Source organism: Rhineura floridana, chromosome 1, assembly GCF_030035675.1.
Source record: "Rhineura floridana isolate rRhiFlo1 chromosome 1, rRhiFlo1.hap2, whole genome shotgun sequence".
Classification (NCBI taxonomy): domain Eukaryota; kingdom Metazoa; phylum Chordata; class Lepidosauria; order Squamata; family Rhineuridae; genus Rhineura; species Rhineura floridana.
This window is the reverse complement of record NC_084480.1, coordinates 74,673,610-74,696,678: the sequence shown is the minus strand read 5'-3', so window position 1 is coordinate 74,696,678 and position 23,069 is coordinate 74,673,610. Positions and strand designations below refer to the sequence as shown.

The window sequence follows — 23,069 nt, the reverse complement described above, 5'->3', positions numbered from 1 at the left end:
GGATTGCTGGATTTGTGCAGTTAGAAAAGAGAGACTCACTTTGAGACACAGATCTGAAATGTAAGGGCGTCCTGTCAAAGCTGGACAAAGGAAGAAGAAATGGGACTGGGAGGTGGAGGAGAGGATGGCTGAGAATCAGTGACACTTCTGTATTGTATTATTAAGGCTTTATTTTCTGATAAAATTTAACGATTGCCTTGAATGATAACTGGACATTCAGCAAGACATCAGACACTGTTTTATAAGTGGCGGGAGTCTGCTTCGGAATTCTTTGCCATAACTCTTATCCCGGCTTAACACTGCTATTATATAGAATGCAGCATACTGGTTCCTTGATTGCTTTCATTCAAGGTGTCTCCTGTTTAGGATGAAAGACTCAACACCGCTTGGAAGTTTTTTTTTTGAAACCCCCCTCCCCACAAAACATCAGCATAGCAACTGTTGTGGGTAACATTCAAGCCTGACCTTAATTGTGAATGAATGAACTTCTAATAACTTGTTATAATGTGGATGGGCCCAAGTTAGGTCTTTTGCGATGCAATCCTCAACTTGTTTGTACGTTGTATTAAATTTATTTCTAAGACCCTGTTTCTATCTTACATTAGTGTTGTGATTTCTTTTCTGTTGAACTATTATTTACTGGACCCTCTGTCTCCAGAAATGGGCCAGTAATATGGTTACTTTTCATGCCTTTGTTCTTCTCTAGGAGTATGGTTGTGCAGTCCGTTCTTCATAAATTGTGTTAGCTATGGTGGCACTAACAGTGGTTATGCTGCTGTAGATGAAACAATCTTATGTTTGGCTAGCAGGATAGTGCTATCTAGGTCGGTCTAACTTAAAAAGTGATATTTCTTAACATGTGCATGGTTAAATTCCTGGACATGCCATGTAAGTTGTGTGGCTCTGGCACAGGTCCTGCCTGTTGTGCCAGCTCTTGGGATGAATGTTGAAAACAGAAGTTGTCCCCTAGTAGCAGAACTGGGATTTAAAGCCAATGTAGAGCCCTCCAGCAATGTATTTCTGGAGCAGTAGATCAGGTGGTTGTTTGGTTTGGGGTTGGTTTTGATTTTTTTTAATAAAAGCAACCATATTACAACTATATTCTGGGTTTGTTGGTACTTGTTTTGTAAATGAGTGCTTAAGAGTTGCATCATTGATACGAAGATAATGATTAACTAATATGTCACAAAATCATAAGCAAGATTTCTGGGTTTTTTTCATTTTAGCTATAACCCAATTTTAGGATACTTTTTGTAGCACCGAGTATTTGTTCAGTGATGGTGGTTTCTCCCAGCAATATAATACAGTAGGGCCCCACTCATATGGCGAGTTGGGTTCCAGATCCCTGCTGAAAAGCAAAATCGCTGAAAAGTGGAACACCGACAATAAAACGGTGCCCAATGCCCCAAAAACGCCGAAAAAGCAGAAAAAGTGCCTTATGAGTGGGGCCCTACTGTAATTGAATACTGCCATATTAGCGGAACGCCGAGAAGTGGAACACTGAAGAGTGGGGCCCTACTGTACTGGAAACACATGTCTGGGATTGTATATGGAAGTAATGATCTGTACTGTTTCCCAAATTTTTCAGTAGTTGAATATGCAGCAAATAATTCATGTATACAGTTGGCTCACTTAGTTCTAAACCAGTGATCTACGAATGGTGTAGTAATGTTAGGCTTATATGTGTCTGTTTTTTCTCTTGCTTGGTGTTTTTGTGGTTTATTGAAATATGTGAGGTGCTCTGTCATAATGGCTGTTGTATCTCCTTTCCTCCTCCTGCTTCCTAACCTCTCTGCTCTCTCAATTTTGATTTTCTCTCAATCTCCCCCCTCCCCCACCTTTCCAATGTGCTTGCTCTCTTGCAGCTTTTGATTACATATACTTGGCCACCGGGAGACAGTAGCGTCACAGTCATTAAAGACACTAAAGGAACTGGCTGCAGTTGGACTTTTACTAGGGTTATGGAGTCTTACTAGGGTTACGGAGTCTTACTGAGTGTCTCTTTTACAGTAATCCCATTTTATGTACAAGTAGCCTGATTTACGCATGAGATAAGCAGGAGTATTTGCTACTTGCAGCCAGAATACATCTACTTCTCTCTCCTAGTATGGATGATCAGGAATGTCAGTAGGGTTAGCCAAAGTGGTTGGATGCAAATAAATCTTGTTCTGATATGGCAAATATATATTTACAAAGCAATAAAACTGATCAAATGGATGCAGAAAATGTGCAGGGAGAAATAACAACAAAAGGCTGACTAGCAAAAACACAGCATCGCTAATTCTTGAAAATCTTAGAAGCTCTGTTCAAATCCATTTCAAAACTCTCTTAAGTTAAACATGTTAATAGAAGAACAGTTCTCTGGACATCAATTTTGAAAGTTGGGGAGCAGATCCACTTGTATTATTTTAATTGTAAAGATAATATCCCCCAAGAGAGAAACATATTGGGAATAAAGGATTTTGACTTTTCTTACACAGCTTTCCCCTATAATTTCCCCCTGAAATTGTACAAAACATACTTCTAGAAGTTCTGAGAGAATATAATGGTCTTCAGTTTGTGCCGAAAGGATCAGAGAGCTTAGTTGAAGAGGGCACTTCATAGCTTTATGTATTTGATTTATACCCCATCCTTCCTCCTAGCAGGAGCCCAGGGCAGCAAACAAAAGCACTAAAAACACTTTAAAACATCTTAAAAACAGACAGTAAAATATATTAAAACAAAACAATATTAAAAACATTTTTTAAAAAAAGCTTTGAAGACATTTTTTTAAGGTTAAAAATATATTGTTTAAAAAAAGGTTTAAAAGCATATTAAAAAGCAATTCCAACACAGAAGCAGACTGGGATAAGGTCTCAACCTAAAAGGCTTGTTGAAAGGCAAAGGTCTTCAATACGCACTGAAAAGATAACAGAGACGGCGCCTGTCTGATAGTTAAGGGTAGGGAGTTCCACAAGGTAGGTGCTGCCACACTAAAGGTCTGTTTCCTATGTTGTGCAGAACGGATCTCCTGATAAAATGGTACCTGCAGGAGACCCTCACCTTCAGAGCGCAGTGATTGACTGGGTATATAAAGGATAAGACGGTCTTTCAGGTATCCTGGTCCCAAGCTGTATAGGGCTTTGTACACCAAAACTAGAACCTTGAACTTGGCCCGGTAGCAAATGGGCAGCCAGTGCAATTCTTTCAGCAGCGGGGTGACATGTTGGCAATACCCTGCCCCGTTGAGCAGTTTCGCTGCCGCATTTTGCACCAGCTGTAACTTCTGGACAAACCTCAAGGTTAGCCCCACATAGAGCAAATTACAGTAATCCAGCCTGGAGGTTACCAGTGTGCAGACAACAGTGATCAGGCTATCCCGGTCCAGAAATGGCCGCAGCTGTCTTACCAGCCTAACCACGGAGGTCACCTGGGGCTCTAGTGACAAAGATGGGTCTAGGACTACGGACCCATACTACGGACCTGCTCTTTCAGAGGGAGTACATCCCATCAAAAGCAGGTAACTGACCAATTATCCGAACTCGGGAACCACCAACCCACAGTTCCTCAGATTAGGATTCAGTCTCAGTTTATTAGCCCTCATTCAGCCCACCACCGAGTCCAGGCAGAGGTCCAGGGCTTGCATGGCCTCTCCTGATGCAGATGTTACAGAGAAACAGAGCTGGGTATCATCAGCGTACTGCTGACACCTTGCCCCAAATCTGCGGATGACCACTTCCAAGGGCTTCATATAGATGTTAAACAGCATGGGGGACCAGATGGTACCCTGCGGCACTCCATAGCACAACTGCCAGGGGGCCAAAAGACAGTCACCTAATGCTATTATCTGAAAACGACCCTGGAAATAGGATCGGAACCACTGTAAAACAGTGCCTCTGATACCCATCTCAGCAAGTTGGCCCAGAAGGATACCATGGTCAGTGGTATCAAAAGCCTCTGAGAGATCAAGCAAGAGTAATAGGGTTGCACTGCCCCTGTCCTTCTCCTGATAAAGGTCATCTATCAGGGCGACCAAGGTCAAGTCAGTCCCATAACCAGGCCTGAACCCAGACTGGAACGGGTCAAGATAATCTGTTTCATCCAAGAGTACTTGCTGTTGCTGCGCCACAGCAATAGTTGGGGGTGCCACCACTGAAAAGTTCTTCTCCTTAGTAGCCAACTCTCACACTTCTTTACTCTTGCTGAAGCAGGAACGAGTCCTGCTGAAGCCGAACCAGCATGGCTTCTGAAAGGCAAAGTCCTGCCTCACTAACATATTTAACAGTGTCAGCAAGCATACAGATAGAGTTGAAGCATACAGATAGAGTTGATCTTGCGTGGTTGGACTTTCAAACAATCTTTTGACAAAGATTTTTTAAAATTTAATTATTTTATTTTATTTATTATTTTATTTTAATTTTGTTTTTTAAACTGCATAGAGGTTTTTCAAAATCATTTTATATATAATTTATTTATTGTTAAATAAATAAAGTACCTCACCAGAGGCTCCTGAGTATGTTGAGCAGTCGTGGAATAAGAAGACAGGTCCTCTTTTGAAATGTAAGCCTTATGAAATGTAAAGTGATGCACATTGGGGCAAAAAATCCTAATTTCACATATACGCTCGTGGGTCTGAATTGGCAGTGACTGACCAAAAACAAGACCTTGGAGTTGTAGTAGATAGCATAATGAAGATGTCAACCCAGTGTGCAGCAGCTGTGAAAAAATGAATGCCATGGCAGGAATCATTAGAAAAGGGATTGCAAATAAAACTGGCAGTTATCATAATACTCAAAGAACTCTTATGATGCAACTACTCTTGGAATACTTGGTGTGTGTACAGTTCTGATCACCTCACCACAAATAGGATACTGCAGAGCTTCAAAAACTTCAGAAAAGGGCAACCTAAACTATTGAGTGGCTGGAACAGCTCCACTGTGATAAAATATTACAACTTTGGAGGCTTTCTGGTTTAGAAAAAATGTGAGGGGTATAAGACTATGCATGATGCAGAGAAAGAGTGCCTTTTATAATATTGGAACCTGGGGCCATCCAGTGAAGCTGAATGTTGAAAGATTCAGGACAGACAAAAGAAAGTAGCTATCCACTGCATGAAGAAGTAAACTATGAAATTCAGTCCAGAATACGTAGCAATTGGCATCAACTTAGATGGCATTAAAAAGGGTTAGACAAATTCATTGAAGATTAAGGCTTTCAGTGGCCACTAGCCATGATTGCTATGTTCTGCCTCCACTGTTGGGGGCAGTATGCCTCTGAATACCAGTTGCTGGGAATCAGGTGTGGAGAATGCTGTTGCACTCATGTCCTGTTTGTAGGCTTCCTCTGTGCATCTGGTTGGCCACTGTGAGAACAGGATGCTGGACTGGAAGGGCCTTTGATCTGATCCAGCAGGGCTGCTCTTACATGCTTACAGCCTGTTACGTGACCATTTTAAGTGGAAATGAAAGGATCAGAATGTAGGGTAGAACATGATGGGAACCTGTAGTAATTGAGTTACGTCTTTTGTGATAGGGCTTTAGTTACTGTTCACTATTGTAGACAGTGGGCAGGGAACTGCTTTTGATCCCATATGTATCACATTATGGTACATGGCACTCATAGAGTACTACTAACTTTCTGAATATCATGACAATGATCTGACTGCTGTGAGTTCCTCTGTGCAGACTGCACTTCTAATGATTCATAGCTTAAAATGGGAGGGCACCCCATGCAATGCGTGACTGGTGGTTGTTTGTTTGTTTTGTCCTTTTGCCCTTCTAGAGTGCATACTTGGTTCTGCCAAATAGTGGTTCTTGTAAACCAAACTATGTTCAATACTTTGAGTGGCACAATTCCTTTTACAACAGTGTGAAAAGTTCTCCTTTTGTGTTCTGACAGTGAAAACCAAAGAAAGAAGAATGGTAAGAAGTGTGAATATCTCTTTCTACTCTTTTTCTTCCATTTGGTTTTGTAAAGATAAGGGAACTCAGAAATGAAGAAACAATATGAAAAATAAGTCTACTAAAGTTCTAGGGATTTTGAATGTTGGTCTTCCCTGGTAAAAGGAATGGGGCTGGAGGGAGAAGAAGCATTGACAATAAATTGTGGGTAACAAAAATTGAAAAATATTCTTCTGTTGAATATTAACCTTGTAGATGAGAGATGCCAGTTTCTGTAGTGATGGATTAGCTTCCATGAGGAGTGGGAAAGGGCAATTCCCAAAACCCTGTTTTGCTCCAGATCATGAGTGTGGCTCATTAGATCAGCCAAAAGGTAGAACAAATCTTAATCAGGATAACATAGGGATGTTTTCTGTTTCAAAGTATAATTTATTATCCCAACCTGAAGTATATTTTTGAACACTTTCCAGGACACGATCCTACATGTAACAAGTATATGTAAAGATCTATGATGCATTAACTGAGAACAGGTTTTATATGAATTTTGGGTTGGAAAGAAAGTATCACAGATGTATTGTTTTGTCCTTCATTTCATACTATTGAGCTTGTCTGTCCTGTTTGTAGTAGTCAACAATATACTGTTGCATAAGATTATAATTATGCTACATTACACCAAAAGCTGAAACAGTTTCATGTTAATACCCATTCTGAACTTGATAGTACTGTAAAGGATGCCATTAGCCAAGAGGTTTTTTTATTTTGTGTTTATGAAATGCAGCTCTTATGCAGCTCTTCAAGAATGAGCCTCCCATGCTACTTAAAAATCTCAAGAGTTCTGAAGGAATATTCCCAAGACACTGAGTCCAGGTGTTGCAGCTTATACTTAAAACAGGGATATGATTCCAATGACTGCATAGCCTAGTACTCACTTTAAATATGGCAATGAGGAGCTGTTTCAGTCATTCCTTCCTCTGCTGCTACTGTAATGCATAAGACCACGTGGAAAGGGAGAGCCTGAGCTGCAACTCCTCCCCAAGTCCCCATTAATCCTCAGGAAAATTGTTATTGCTGATATAGGGAGAAGGTACAGCATGGTCCCTAGCTTCTCATGGTGGTGCACTGTTGCGACTCAACAGCTGAGCTTGAATCCTGGAAAGACATGGGCCTTGTGGGTGGGTGGTTCCCATGTCCAGGAGGTACATAAGAACATAAGAACATAAGAAGAGCCTGCTGGATCAGGCCAGTGGCCCATCTAGTCCAGCATCCTGTTCTCACAGTGGCCAACCAGGTGCCTGGGGGAAGCCCGCAAGCAGGACCCGAGTGCAAGAACACTCTCCCCTCCTGAGGCTTCCGGCAACTGATTTTCAGAAGCATGCTGCCTCTGACTAGGGTGGCAGAGCACAGCCATCATGGCTAGTAGCCATTGATAGCCCTGTCCTCCATGAATGTGTCTAATCTTCTTTTAAAGCCATCCAAGCTGGTGGCCATTACTGCATCTTGTGGGAGCAAATTCCATAGTTTAACTATGCGCTGAGTAAAGAAGTACTTCCTTTTGTCTGTCCTGAATCTTCCAACATTCAGCTTCTTTGAATGTCCACGAGTTCTAGTATTATGAGAGAGGGAGAAGAACTTTTCTCTATCCACTTTCTCAATGCCATGCATAATTTTATACACTTCTATCATGTCTCCTCTGACCCGCCTTTTCTCTAAACTAAAAAGCCCCAAATGCTGCAACCTTTCCTCGTAAGGGAGTCGCTCCATCCCCTTGATCATTCTGGTTGCCCTCCTCTGAACCTTTTCCAACTCTATAATATCCTTTTTGAGATGAGGCGACCAGAACTGTACACAGTATTCCAAATGCGGCCACACCATAGATTTATACAACGGCATGATGATATCGGCTGTTTTATTTTCAATACCTTTCCTAATTATCGCTAGCATGGAATTTGCCTTTTTCACAGCTGCCGCACACTGGGTCGACATTTTCATCGTGCTGTCCACCACAACCCCGAGGTCTCTCTCCTGGTCGGTCACCGCCAGTTCAGACCCCATGAGCGTATATGTGAAATTAAGATTTTTTGCTCCAATATGCATAATTTTACACTTGTTTATATTGAATTGCATTTGCCATTTTTCTGCCCATTCACTCAGTTTGGAGAGGTCTTTTTGGAGCTCTTCGCAATCCCTTTTTGTTTTAACAACCCTGAACAATTTAGTGTCATCAGCAAACTTGGCCACTTCAGTGCTCACTCCTAATTCTAGGTCATTAATGAACAAGTTGAAAAGTACAGGTCCCAATATCGATCCTTGAGGGACTCCACTTTCTACAGCCCTCCATTGGGAGAACTGTCAGTTTATTCCTACTCTCTGCTTTCTGCTTCTTAACCAATTTCTTATCCACAAGAGGACCTCTCCTCTTATTCCATGACTGCTAAGCTTCCTCAGAAGCCTTTGGTGAGGTACCTTGTCAAACGCTTTTTGAAAGTCTAAGTACACTATGTCCACTGGATCACCTCTATCTATATGCTTGTTGACACTCTCAAAGAATTCTAATAGGTTACTGAGACAGGACTTTCCCTTGCAGAAGCCATGCTGGCTCTGCTTCAGCAAGGCTTGTTCTTCTATGTGCTTAGTTAATCTAGCTTTAATAATACTTTCTACCAGTTTTCCAGGGACAGAAGTTAAGCTAACTGGCCTGTAATTTCTGGGATCCCCTCTGGATCCCTTTTTGAAGATTGGCATTACATTTGCCACTTTCCAGTCCTCAGGCACGGAGGAGGACCCAAGGGACAAGTTACATATTTTAGTTAGCAGATCAGCAATTTCACCTTTGAGTTCTTTGAGAACTCTCGGGTGGATGCCATCCGGGCCCGGTGATTTGTCAGTTTTTATATTGTCCATTAAGCTTAGAACTTCCTCTCTCGTTACCACTATTTGTCTCAGTTCCTCAGAATCCCTTCCTGCAAATGTTAGTTCAGGTTCAGGGATCTGCCCCATATCTTCCACTGTGAAGACAGATGCAAAGAATTCATTTAGCTTCTCTGCAATCTCCTTATCGTTCTTTAGTACACCTTTGACTCCCTTATCATCCAAGGGTCCAATTGTCTCCCTAGATGGTCTCCTGCTTTGAATGTATTGATAGAATTTTTTGTGGTTGGTTTTTATGTTCTTAGCAATGTGCTCCTCATATTCTTTTTTAGCATCCCTTATTGTCTTCTTGCATTTCTTTTGCCAGAGTTTGTGTTCTTTTTTATTTTCTTCATTTGGACAAGACTTCCATTTTTTGAAGGAAGACTTTTTGCCTCTAAGAGCTTCCTTGACTTTGCTCGTTAACCATGCTGGCATCTTCTTGGCCCTGGCGGTACCATTTCTGATCTGCGGTATGCACTCCAGTTGAGCTTCTAATATAGTGTTTTTAAACAACTTCCAAGCATTTTCGAGTGATGTGACCCTCTGGACTTTGTTTTTCAGCTTTCTTTTTACCAATCCCCTCATTTTTGTGAAGTTTCCTCTTTTGAAGTCAAATGTGACCGTGTTGGATTTTCTTGGCAATTGGCCAGTTACATGTATGTTTAATTTAATAGCATTGTGGTCACTGCTCCCAATTGGTTCAACAACACTTACATCTCGCACCAGGTCCCGGTCCCCACTGAGGATTAAGTCCAGGGTTGCCGTCCCTCTGGTCGGTTCCATGACCAACTGGTCTAGGGAATAGTCATTTAGAATATCTAGAAACTTTGCTTCTTTGTCATGACTGGAACACATATGCAGCCAGTCTATGTCCGGGTAGTTGAAGTCACCCATTACTACCACATTTCCTAGTTTGGATGCTTCCTCAATTTCATATCTCATCTCCAGGTCTCCCTGAGCATTTTGATCAGGGGGACGATAGATCGTTCCCAGTATTAAGTCCCTCCTGGGGCATGGTATCACCACCCACAACGATTCTGTGGAGGAGTCTGCCTCTTTTGGGGTTTCGAGCTTGCTGGATTCAATGCCTTCTTTCACGTATAGAGCGACTCCGCCACCAATACGTCCTTCCCTGTCCTTCCGATATAGTTTATATCCAGGGATAACCGTATCCCACTGGTTTTCTCCATTCCACCAGGTCTCCGTTATGCTCACTATATCAATGCTCTCCTCTAAGACCAAGCACTCCAGTTCTCCCATCTTGGTTCGCAGGCTCCTAGCATTAGCGTACAGGCACTTGTAAGCAGTGTCTCTCTTCAAGTGTCTTTGGCACTTGTGGTTTGGCCTGTAGTAATTTTGCTCTTCTGAATTTATATCCTGTGCCCCTGCTCTCACAATGCCTACTTCTAGGCCTACCCCTTTTAAAATGTCATCATTTCTTTGGTTTTTATCCCAGGGGGGGAGGTTTTTTCCGAACCGGACCTTTCTCAGCTCCTGTCGGGTTTCCCCCCTCAGTCAGTTTAAAAGCTGCTCTGCTACCTTTTTAATTTTAAGTGCCAGCAGTCTGGTTCCATTCTGGTTTAAGTGGAGCCCGTCCCTTTTGTACAGGCCCGGCTTGTCCCAGAATGTTCCCCAGTGCCTAACAAATCCGAACCCTTCCACCCGACACCATCGTCTCATCCACGCATTGAGACTGCGAAGCTGGGCCTGTCTGGCTGGTCCTGCGCGTGGAACCGGTAGCATTTCAGAGAAAGCCACCTTGGAGGTCCTGGCTTTCAGCATCCTACCTAGCAACCTAAATTTTGCTTCCAGGACCTCACGGCTGCATGAGGTAGGTCAATTGCCTGCCCTGGATGAGATTGCACTCCCTCTGAAGGAGGGTTTGGGGATACTCCTTGACACATCTTTGTCACTAGAGCTCTGTGGCCAGGAGTGCTTTCTGCCAGCTTTGGCTGGTATGCCAGCTATGATAGTTCCTGGGCCATGATAGCCTGACCACAGTGATCCACAGTGCTAAGCTCAAGACTCGATTATTGTAACATGCTTTATGTGAGGCTGCCCTTGTATCTGATCCAGAAACTGTAGCTAGTGCAGAATGCAATGGCCAGGCTGATTACAGGAGCAGATTATTAGCAAAATGTTACCCCGCGACTGAAAGAGCTGCACTGGTTGCCAGTTTGCTACCATGCCAGGTTCAAGGTACTTGTGTTAATTCACAAATCTCTAAGCAACTTGGGCGCAAAGGACCTTAAGGACCTCCTGACTCCCTATGTTTCATCTCGATCACTAAGGTCTTCTGATGGGGCCGTTTTGGTGGTTCCTGCATTCCTGAGGTTTGGTTGGCCTCCACCAGGGACCAAACCATCTTGCCCTCTGCAACTCCCTACCAAACGAAGTTTGGCAGGAACCATCCCATCTTTTTTTTTCAGGTGTCTTTTGAAAACCTAACTTATTAGACATGCCTTTTAACATGATTTTTTCTTCTTCCAACCAATGCAGTATTTTGGGGCCCATGGGCACATCTTCTAACCATACCAATGCAATAACTATCCCCTGCTCCGCTGTAACCTCCCCCAAAATCATCTCCTGTGCTGCAATTTGGCTTGGAAAAAAAGCTTTCTATTGGCTAAAGCAGCCTTCTTTCAGTGGAGGGGACAGCAAGGGGATGGAACATTATGTGTGCCAATGAGGGAGCATTGGTGGCCTCTGTGCTATGTAAAGGCTATGATACAAGTGTGACTGTCAGCAGAACATGCATGTGTGCAAATATTTGTGGAAGTTAATTGAAGTGAACAGTTAATAATGTTGAAGACATAGTAATGCACTTAATTCATAATTCAAATTTAAATGGGCTGGGAATTGGGCTGGGAAAAAGGAAATGAAAGTGGAATTCTATTTATGCGTTTCACACAATTCTATGAGTACTATATGCAGTGGAGGTTAGCAGCAAAGATTAATGTCTGCCTTCATTTTATATTATAGATTCTTTGTTTGGTACCTTACTCAAAGAATGAGGTACAGTTTATATTCATCCCTTCCTGAGCAGTTGAGCAGAGATAGTGTTGCTTTCCTTTAGATGAAATGTAATATTAGCACTATTTATTCCTTTTCAATTGGCATCTTCAAGATGGCCCAGCTAATGAAGTCTGAGGGAGAACTGACAACTAGTGGCTTATCTAATTTTCCAAAATGAATAGATGGTAAGAGATTTTTATGGTGAAGCTTGTGGATGGTAGCCAGAAAGTCTAGATAGCAAAGTTAGGATAAGACAATTTTTAATTTTTAAAAACTGCACTTTAAATCAACCCTTACTTACTTGTAACTGAGCAAGATATAATTCATTTAATTTGTTTATAAAAAACGTGAACATTAAGATTAAAATAAGTAGTCTTTTTAAAATAGAGGAGATATTCCTGGCACTCTTGTTCACTCTCCCATTGGTTGTAATAAATTGAGTGGTTCAGTAAGTTGATGTTGCTTGGTGAATGTGCGTAATATCTTCCTTGTGGCTTTTTAAAAAATGAGAAGCAGCTGTAGGAGGCTGCCAATATGACCAAAGGAGTGGTAGTTGAGGAGGGTGTGCCCTTTCCTTGAGGCACATTTTTGTGCTCAAAATCACCCCCCAGCTACTTTTTAACCAGCAGGAAGGAACATATTTGATTTCCTTCATAGCACAGGAGTGAGGAACATCAGGCCCAGGGGTCAAATGCTACCTTCCAGAGGTCTGTGTCTGGCCCTTAGAACTCTCTCCAGCCACTTTTCCTCTTCCCAGACCACAACCCTCATTGGTTCTGCTTCACACCCCAAATGTTTTTGCCTGGCTGAAATGTGCCCAAGAACTCTGTTAATGCCTCTTTCTGGTCTGGAAGGAGAATATAGAGGGGTGTGTGTCTATATCAGCCTGCAGTACAATGATAACATTTTACATTTGTTGCCACGCCCGCTTTTGCCTCTGACCCTGCCTACTATTGACATGTGGCCTTCTAAAGGTTTCCCAGAAGGGAACATGGTCCTTAGACGGAATCCTTCTCCATCCTTGCCCTGACATCTGGAAAGGCATTTTGTGTGTGGTTGAGTAGAATGACATCCAACAGAGAGGGGGTTAAGCACCCATTCCCAAGAGCTATTCTTCTTATTTTATTATTAATAGTCACATTTTTATTTTATTACACAGTCACGAAAGTGGCTGTATACTATAGTCAGCATGGATTTTTCTCATTCTGCAGTGTTAAATGGAAATTCTCCCCCATGTCATTCTGATGCTTCCCATAAGCTTATTTCAAAACAAAACCTTACAAAACGTATAGTCCTGAACTCAGAAATGCTTGCTTATCATGGTGATACACAAAACAGTTAGAGAGAATCGAGAGTTCAAAATGTAAAAAGAGAGAGAGAAAACCCAGACCCCTTTTGGACTTTTTTCTGTCAGAGTTCTCATAATTTGTTGAAATTAATTAAAAATCAGCCATGTTCACAAGTACCTGGAATCCTATTACTGACCTTTTCCCATACTCTGACCTTCATCTTCTGCAGTTTTAAAGTTAAAAAAAAATGCCTGGCTGATTTTTAATTAATTTAAGAAATTTTGGCTTGAACTTACTGATAATGTCGAGCATACTCAGTAAGAACTGTCAGTGTTCTAAAAGCCAGACTTACAGCTGCTTGGCTTGGTTAACGAGGGGGCCACACCCACAGCAGACCTATATTTCACTTGAGACAGTCATGACATTCCCCAAAGAATCCTGGGAAGTGTAGTTTGTGAAAGGTTCTGAGAGGAGACTCCTATTCCCCTGACAGAGCTCCAGCGGCCAGAGTGGTTTAACAGTGAGCTGCTCTGTTTGAAGCTCTGTGAGGGGAACAGGGCCTCTCCTAACACCTCTCAGCATCCTTCACTAACTACACTTCCCATGATTCTGTGGGAGAAGACATGACTATGTAATGTGGAATAAAGGTCTAGTGTGGATGTGGCCAGGGACAGCTTTGGTTTAAATTTGGGTGGGAGGCTACATGTGCCTTTTGTAGAACAAAAAGTTGGGGGAAACCCTGAAAAAGAATGATACTGTTCACAATGTTTTCCTTTTGCAAAGGAAAGGGGCTTCCCCTCTGCCCAATGCCCACTCATCCAATCTCCTCCCCTCCCTGCTCCTCCCTCCCCCTTCTACCCTCCTCCACTCCCTGCTCCTCCCACAGGTCAGTTTCACCTATCCTAAGCATGATTGCACAGGAGTAAATCCCACTGAACTCAAAAAGCATGCAAATGATCAAACCTGCCCTCCCCTCATTCTCCCTACTTATTCCCTCCCTCTTGCCCCTTCCAATCCCTTCCCCCCTCCTCCCCCATATTCCCAAGTTGTTCCAAGGGGGCACTGTCAGGCCCCTTTCTGTGGTCACTGCGTTGTCACAGTCCCACCTCAGAGTCCTGCTCTTTTAACGGTTCTCTCACCGGCTCTAGCAAAGATCTCTCAAGGTCTCCCTGCTTAGGCAGCACCACCAGACACTCCCTGTGAACAATATTGCCTTAAGACTGTGCCTTTGTCTCCTCCTGGCTTATTGCTACTTTGTGTCTGGGTGCACTTACAAGCCTCAACCCCACTGTATCTTTGTGCCTATAAAGATTACAGCCCTGGGTTTCTCTGGATACCTGATGATGTTACATTATCTCTTCACGTCTGCCACCATTGATACTGTTTCCCAACCTTGGTATATGCCCTGCCCACCCTTCTGGTCTGTGAAAGCCCAGCCAAGGATCAGGTGTTTTAGTAAACCAAGAAATATTTATTTATATACACAGGAAATAACAAGATTACTTAAAGGTTTAGTCAACAAGCTTGTGGTTTCATAAGATGTGTTACTCTTTATGTTTCTTAGTCATCAGTAACCTGCCTCACTACCCGCCTAATCCAATCCACCGTACAACCCTCTTCAAAACCAACCCACAGAACCAACCGAACGAAAAAAACCCTCAGCTGTCATCCTCTCATTTATACCTTCAGACACTCAAACGCTCAGCCAATCATCATACAACATTCTCCAACATTCCAACCCATGTACTCTCCCCTCTCACTCAGTCTACTTACCACATATACTCTAATATACCCGCACTTACCATATATACAGTATTATATATACAGGAACATCACAGGTACATATTCCCAAGTTCTTCCAAGCCACACAGGAAGTGGATTGGACTTTGAAAGACCAACCCAAATTGTGCCTGCATTTTGACAAATTTGTAGGGTGGTACAATATCTCAGAGAGAAGGTCAGTTCTCCTGTTCCCCTGGTGCATTCAGTGTAGCTGCCCAATTTCCCTGCTTTTAAACATTTGATAGAATATATCTGTTGGCTATAGGTGCATTCTTAAACCGCACGTTTTTTGGCCTATTAGTGAATTTATTTACTAGGGACTGTGCTCCTCTTGCTCGCCAACCCCACCTACTGTCACCAGTACACAGGTTGCCAGCATGCTCCCCTGCACACAGGTTGCCACCGTGGTACCCCCCTGCACATGGGTCACCCATCCACCCTCTCTCCTGACCAAGGTCCAGGTCCAGCCAGTATAGCTGCCACTGCCGGGGGCCTTGCTTACTTCTGCCCCTTGTGCTCATCTGCTCGCCACCAGGCACCTCCTTTGCTGCCACCACTGGGCTCCTCGACACTGGAAGCCTCAAATTCTTCCACTGCTGCTTCACTTCGCCTAGCAGCATTGCGCTACTTGTGAAAGCTTCTGTGCAAGTGCGTGCCTGCACAGAAGTGTTCACGAGTAGCATGATACTTGGAATAATAGTATATATTATTATATAATATATTACATAATATAATATTAAATGTATAGATTGCTTAATTTAAAAAAAACCTCTGAACAGTTTATATAAAATAGTATTTTATCTTACATTTTCCTTAAGGAAATAGACAACATGATTTTCCCCTTCCCACTTATTTTATGCTCTCAACCTTGTGAGAGAGGTTTGACTTAGATATAGTGATGGACCAGTGAGCTCCGTAACTGAATGTGGATTTGAACTTAGTCCTAACTGAGGTTTGAGGTTCTTGTATTAATTTACAAGGCCTTTAACAATGTGGGACTAGAATATTTTATGGACCAGCTGATCATTTATATTCTGGTGCTATCATTGAGATCTTTGGGGGAGTCTCTGTTGGTGGTACCCCATGGCTCAAATGCACAGCTCGTAAAGACTAGAAGACGTGCTTTCAGTAGGTGGGCCTAAGTCTGTGGAACTCCCTCCCAACTGATATAAGACAGGCACCCTCCTTGTTGAACTTCAGGCGCCTGACTAAGACTTGCTTGTTCCAGCCGGCATTTTAAGGTAATGTTTGATTTTAAGATGATTTTATTGTATCATTTTATGTATGGTTTGTTTTTATGTACACCACTAAGAAATGATTAAGTGGTATGTAAATGTTTTAAACAAAATTAAAATAAATAAATAAAAACTGCAATAGCACGCTTGTGTGTCAATTCAGTCTCAGTGGCTCCTTTGAAAAAAAAAGTTGAAAGATAGATACATGTGTCTGCCATGTAAACAGATTCCATGGATTGTTACCATTGTGTGTACTACAAAGTAAAAATCTAGATTAGAACATGAATTCCAGTCCTTGATATATATCTACTTTTTCTTCTCTAGGCTTGGACACACACAGAGGGAATAAACCAAAATCACATATATGAAGTTGCCTGGATCAGTGATAACATTTCTAGAATGCAATTTCCAGTGTGAAAGATGTATGGTGTGTCCGGTATAAAAATCATAGTTACTTCAAAGAGTGTTTACTTTCTGGATTTGTGTGAGCTGCTTATCAGACACACAGAATGTTTCAGGCTTGCATGTCATTAAAGTGAAGCACTATAAAAAGATTACTCATATGCCAAGGCATTGTCAATAGAGATAATTCTGTTCTCCAGACCTCCTAATGAAAAAATTGCAAAGATTATGTAACTTATCTGTCTGCTATTATAATATTTCTAGCTAATAGCAAGGCACATTTAAGAAATGTACCATAAATTGGAGATTTAATAAGGCTGAACATGTGTTGCGTGAAAATAGCATTCCAGGCATAATAGATTCCCACAGCAAGTTTATCCTTATATCTGCAGAGCCAGAAATTCATTTAAGTGTATTTGCAGCTAAGTGTCAAAAAGATCCCCTAACCTTAATTGGAAATCCAAGGGCATGCTTTTTAACTGGTTAACATTACACAAAGCTGTATATACTAGCAGCTGTATTGTGGTATAGTTTTCAAAAGCCCTTATATTTTCATATATTTCTATGAGCTGTGTGCCCACTGCCAGTTTGCATGACGAGCTGGTGAATTTGGCATGAAACTCTATGTAGAAATGAATAAAATAACTAAATTGTTTTATATTTATATATTCATTGAGATTATTACCTACAATTTTGCTCATACAGTTTGGGAGCAATTCACTAACTATTCACTTTTTCAAAGTACATTTAAATGGTGATGCATTAATTCTACTTTTCATTGGCTTCTTAAACCAACTTGAATGAAATAGGGAAAACATTGATTATCATAGGTTTGTGACAGCACTCTATAAAATTGGAGTAAAAGAATAAAAAACCTAAATTTTTCTCATTCTTAAATAAGAACAAAAAGGAATTACTAAGTACTGTTATTCATTAAGTATGCGCAATAGGTAGAGTTGGGGGAGAATTTCTCTTAACTCAGTTTGCATACTGGATTCCCATGGAGATTTCACATTTGCCATCTATTGCAAACTGATCCTTATGTTGGAAGTTTCTGCGACTGTTCCCTGACACCGAGATTGTTTTTGTTTTAGAAAAAACACAGCCAATATAACATTAAACTGATGTCTGTGATGTCTATTAAACTGATGTAAAGCTGTTTGCTTTACTTATGTGATGGTGAAATTGACTAAAGTGCTCTTTGATTTTGGGGAGGGAGGGAAATCGCATACTGGCTAGCAGGAGAGAGGAAAGCAGAGAGAGAGAAAAGACACTGACGGCAACAGAGCCACTGATGTGCAGCAACAGCAGACAAGAAGTGCCTGGTCTTTGCTTTGCTAATGTAAATCTGGGCTGGCTGGCAGGCAGGTGATTTCTCACTTTCTGTCATGGCTGGAGATGAGGGGAGGAGGGCTTCAAGTGCCATTCAGATAGGAGGCAAGGGATGGTTGTGGGGAGAGAATGTAAATGCTAAGGCAATGTCCTGTCTCAAGCACAGGAACCTGAGCACTTATCACAAAGGGAAATGATCACGCCTAAGTTGCAACTCTCAAGTAACTGGATCAGAAAGAGAAGAGTGTGTGGGGGGAGAAGGGAAGTGTTGGAAAGTTGGGGTATGCTTGTATGCATGGGGTGAAATTGACCAGGTAAGATTTGAGAGATGGAGGGGGCTAAAGTGAAGGGTCTTTGAGCATTTTGAAAGAAGGAGGGGTAGGAAGGGGGTGGTGTGTGGCTGGTTAAGAGGATGGAGGGGGAGCTGAGGAGAAGTACAGGTGTTATGTAACAGTCTGTTGTAAAATTGCAGGTGGCATGGAGATAAGGGAGGAGGCTGTGAAGCCACTTAAGATGAGGGGGAGAACCTATCTGGGAAAGAAAAGATTGAGGGGGTGGAACCTGCAGCAGGGGTTTGGAGAGAAACTGGATTGGAAAGGTTGGTCCAAAGTTGGTGATCATTTGAGAGGCAGCAGCAGCAGCAGCAGCTGGGAGACAAAAAGGTGGCTGAGTTGCAGAGGGGGAGCCTTAATGGGAACCACATGGAAGGAACATCTGGGCCAGAGATGGAGCAGTGAGGCTGGTTTGGGGAGCTGAGAGAAGTGGCAGAGGCTGTGCATTGAAAGTGAGAGAGACCCAGTGAAGGGGTGTGCTCTGCTCCCCATCATGTGTTAAGGAAGCCTTGTTAACAAAGACAGAACAGGACAGAGAGGAGAGAAATGTCAGCGTGCCCTTTTGCTGGACCTCCCCCTGGGAAGATCAGTCTGCCTTTCCCAAAGCACATTATGTGTGCGCGTGTGCGTGTATGTGTGCTGTCAACCTTGCTTTCTCCTGAATGGGGATGGGTAGGTAAGAGGTGCACTGAGGAAGGAAGAGTGTGGGAAATGTTGTGTGTATGGGTAATCTTGCAAAGTAAAGTACCACCATTCATTTTCCAAAGTGGAGTGCACACACAGTTTGAATCGGTAAAAGCAATAAGTATCTGAAAACAAATTAACACGAACCATAACTGCCTGCAAGTTCTGTGAAATGAGGTCCTAACTGGCACTAAACTGGACTCCATCCCTAGCAATCAGTAAGCTCTCTAAAATGACAGTGTAAAGATGAAGTAAACAGAATACAACCTGAAGTGTTTACTGAAATTGTGCCTGGGGATTTTAAAAATCACCATTTTGAAAGCCTGATGACGTGATTAGTAAGTAAAATGTATTCTAGTACATGTCACTGTGTTAAATTGCCAGCTTTTATATTTCTTATGTGCCTGAAGTTACCAATTAAAACACAAAAAGGCAGGGCCTATATTTCAGTTGTGTATATTTCAGGCCGGTGCACACATGGTGTATACATGAAAACATGGTGCGAAGTGGTAGCCAGGATGCTCAACTATATGCAGTGATGTGTTCTTCCATCAAGTTTTTCCCCCAGCTGAATTACTGAACAAGTCAACAATATGATGAACATAATCTAATTTGTGAACCAGTGCATCTCTGTGGTAGTCAGGATGTATTGCATTTAAGTAGTTAGGACAACTAATTGCAGTGGTACTGGTGGGGGAAAACCTTGAGTCCTGGCTAAGTGTTTGCGTATAAGTGAGCCCCCTTCTGCCTTGTGTACATACAATCATTATTTTCTAAAACGGAACGTAATGTTGGCTCAAACTTTCTATTTCTGGACATTAGTTGTAATGAACATATTCATTGGTATGCATCTTTATTTGAAAAGTAAGCCATCTGGCTGTCACATTAATTTTAGTTGCTCTTAAAGTTATTTATGTGCACTGTTTGTATGTTTCATTCACTGGTATAAGTAGTAATAATAACATAGACCATAAATTACTACTAACCTCTGCATAATAACCAGTCAGAAAAGGCTGGCTGGGGTGGATGGGAGTTATAGTCCAAGATATCTGGAGAGCACCAGCTTGGGAAAGGCTGAAATAAATATGCTAGTAGCAGTCTTGTTTTCAGAATGCGTCTGCATAATAATAGGTTAGAAAAGACACTGTAAATTAATGTATTAAAAACACTGTTAGCAAAGTGAACTTCTGACTTTGCTATGGTCTCATCCAGTGACATTCATGACCATGATATTCTGAAATTGCATTCCAAGATGAAATCTGGAGTGGGATAGGGAGTACTGGTAGCTTGATGATAATAAGTATTCTAATTGGCTTTGTGAAATTTCTACGTTGGCAGGTTACATGGAGAGGAGAGAGAATTCTGCATGTTTTGCCAATCTTGTTGTTTTTCCAGGAAAGCATTTTGGACCTCTCGTGAATGCTGCTAGCATTTCCAGTTGTGTAGAACTTAGCTTTGTAGGCTCTCCTTTCTGAGGACCGAGTGGGTTTGCAGTCACTCCTGGTCTGTCAACTTCTGCTGTCTTGCACACTTCTGGTGATAAGGTCAGGCTACTCAGTGTTCTTTGCCCACAGATATATTAGCTCTGTAATGGATCTGTTTTGCTCTTTATTGTTAGCCTCTTCCAGAGTTGGTAATGAAAAATCTATCTTGGGCTTGATAATGAATGTAGTGGCTGGTGAACATACTATACTCTGTGATAGTAGATAATCGTTGCCTTAATAATAACTTCCTCTTCTGTTGGCTTGATATGAAACTGGGATGCCCAGTTTGTGGGGACTATCCTATTTTCCAGATAGTAATTTGGGGCCAGACATGCATATGCTGCACAAACTGGTCCCCTCAGGTATGACTAGGCTTCATAGAAAAGCTTGCATCATCCAACAGTAATGGCTTCCCAAATAAGGGGCACCTGCACACAGGAATAACATTATGTACAATTAAATAAAATTAAGTTGTATTATTGTCAGGCTTAGCTTTGCAACAGGATGCAGTGGGGTTTGAACCTGGCACAGCAAGGCCATATTCAGAAGAGCTGATCATCTAATACCAGATCAGAAAACAAATGCCAAAGGTGACTTAGCAAAAGATGAGCTGGAGATCAACTACCAAATGGGAATCAGGGACTAGAGGTCAAATACCAGATCAAGCAGATGTGGGAAAACAAACAAGGGAGTCTGCAGTGCTGCTCAAGCTGAGAAGCTGGCTTGGAAGGAAAGGTTTTATTGAGCTTGGTTTGTCTCTGGTGGCTTGTTAAGTCAACTATCTGCAGGCTGTGGGGTCAGCTGACAACACTTGAATTGGTACTGCTGTCTACAGAAGTGGTTCCCAAATTTTTTTCCCCATGGACCACTTGAAAATTACTGAGGGTCTTGGCAGATTACTTAAAATATTTTTCTGCCTGTTGTAGCAATTGTAGTGGACTGTGCTAGAAGCTGTACGATTTTTAATTGTATTTTTATTGCTCCTTTTATTTCTTTTAGTGTATTACAATTTGAATTCCATAGAATTTAAATTGTAATATAATAAATGCAATACAATACAAGAAATAAAAGAAGAAATAACAATACACTTAAAATTAATGTGAATATTTAATGCAATGGATGTGCCATCTCCTGTCTTTAACCACACATCCATATACATGCCACAGACCATCTGAATGAAACTCGTGGCTCACTGGTGGTCGACAGACCACAGTTTGGGAACCCTTGGTCTAGAGAATATGCTTGATTCATTCAACCATGTCTCCCATCCAAGAGACCAGAGTGGTGGTAGAATAGGAGGTAAGGTGCTGGATGTCCCAGTTTGAGAGTACATTATTGCATTATTATTACATACAAATATACAAGAGAGATGCAGTGTGAACATGTGGAATATCTTTGTCCTTTATTACAACTCATTTTTTTTCATAGTTCCACCTGTAAGGAGAAGTTTTTTCCATAATTGATTAAAATTTAGTAGGGCCACCAAGGGGCAAAAAAATTGTTTTAGGAATTGGATCAAGTCTGTTGATTACCAGTTGATGATGCCTCAGGACAACAAAATTCTGATGAGCACATGGCACATTTAAGTAGAGGTTTTGCTACCCCCAGAATTAATTTTTTTGCTTTTCCAAGTATTGGTTATTTAAAGAGTACCTATTTCAGTGTTATTGTTTAGGGTAGTGAATTTGAGGTAATTCTAATGTTTGCTGTATATAAGAGCACCATGCCCATGTAATAAATGAAAAGCTACCCTAGTCCTATAATGGAAAACATACTGCCATACCCCATTATTTTGTGGTTCTTCATCTGTAGGGACATGTGTTTTGATGCTCCAAAAATAATTATGCAAAGCAAAGTGTCTGGGGACTAATGAACTCCTACCAATTATTCTAGCCAGTTTTTTCTTACATGTCTTATTTATAAGTAGTAGCAGCTTTGGCACTTCTTCTCTTCTCACCCCCCACCCTCCTGCCCGCCTCCAAAGCTGTTGTTGAATGTGACATGGGAGTTCACCAGACTGATCCATATCTTACCTCAAAGACCCTTGAACGGATTCTGGTTTTGGGGGGCTAGGGTTAGAAATTATAGCATGGTCAAATGACTAGCCATTCTCTGAGCCTCTCTGTCTTAAACTATATAACATAACAACCTCTCCAGGGGTGCCTGTAGCATGGCACAGTGACACAAAGCTGAATAAACCACTGAAAGCTGAAGGGTTGGAGAGGTAAGCAAGAAAAGCAATGGCATTCAAAAGAGCTTAGTGGTTGTCACGATTTCCCATCTGGTGCACTCTTGGTTTTTTCTTTTCTTTTTTTTTAAAGATGTCTTTAGTACAGCCCTATAGATTAATTACCATTCTGTCCTCTTACCTATTCAAATTATGAGTACTCTGGTGCATTCCAATACCTCCAGATTTAGGCTTCTGATTGGGTATGTTTAAGAGCTATGAAAACACATGCAATTGAGTTTCAATACCTGTTCCTTTTGGAAGTCAAAGAAATACACTAATCGCCTTTCACGGATGAGCTGTTCTCTTAATCCTAGGAAATGGCTCTGTATTGCTGTATTCCTGTATTACTGGTGGGCTTCATGGTAAATCCATTTTCCTGTGCAGAATAGATGGTATGAAAAGCTAATAACTGATTCTAATCAGGTATGGATAAGTTGTTCCATTCAGAGTGTCATATAGCAATATTCTTAAATTAATAAGTCTTCAGTTTTCATC

The 23,069-nt window shown here is 41.7% G+C and overlaps 1 protein-coding gene across 5 annotated transcripts in view; it reads left to right on the top strand.

Moving 5' to 3' along the window:
- The window catches only part of MCC (MCC regulator of WNT signaling pathway), a 387,038-nt gene that overhangs the window by 109,322 nt on the left and 254,647 nt on the right, over positions 1-23,069 (top strand). The window lies entirely within an intron of this gene.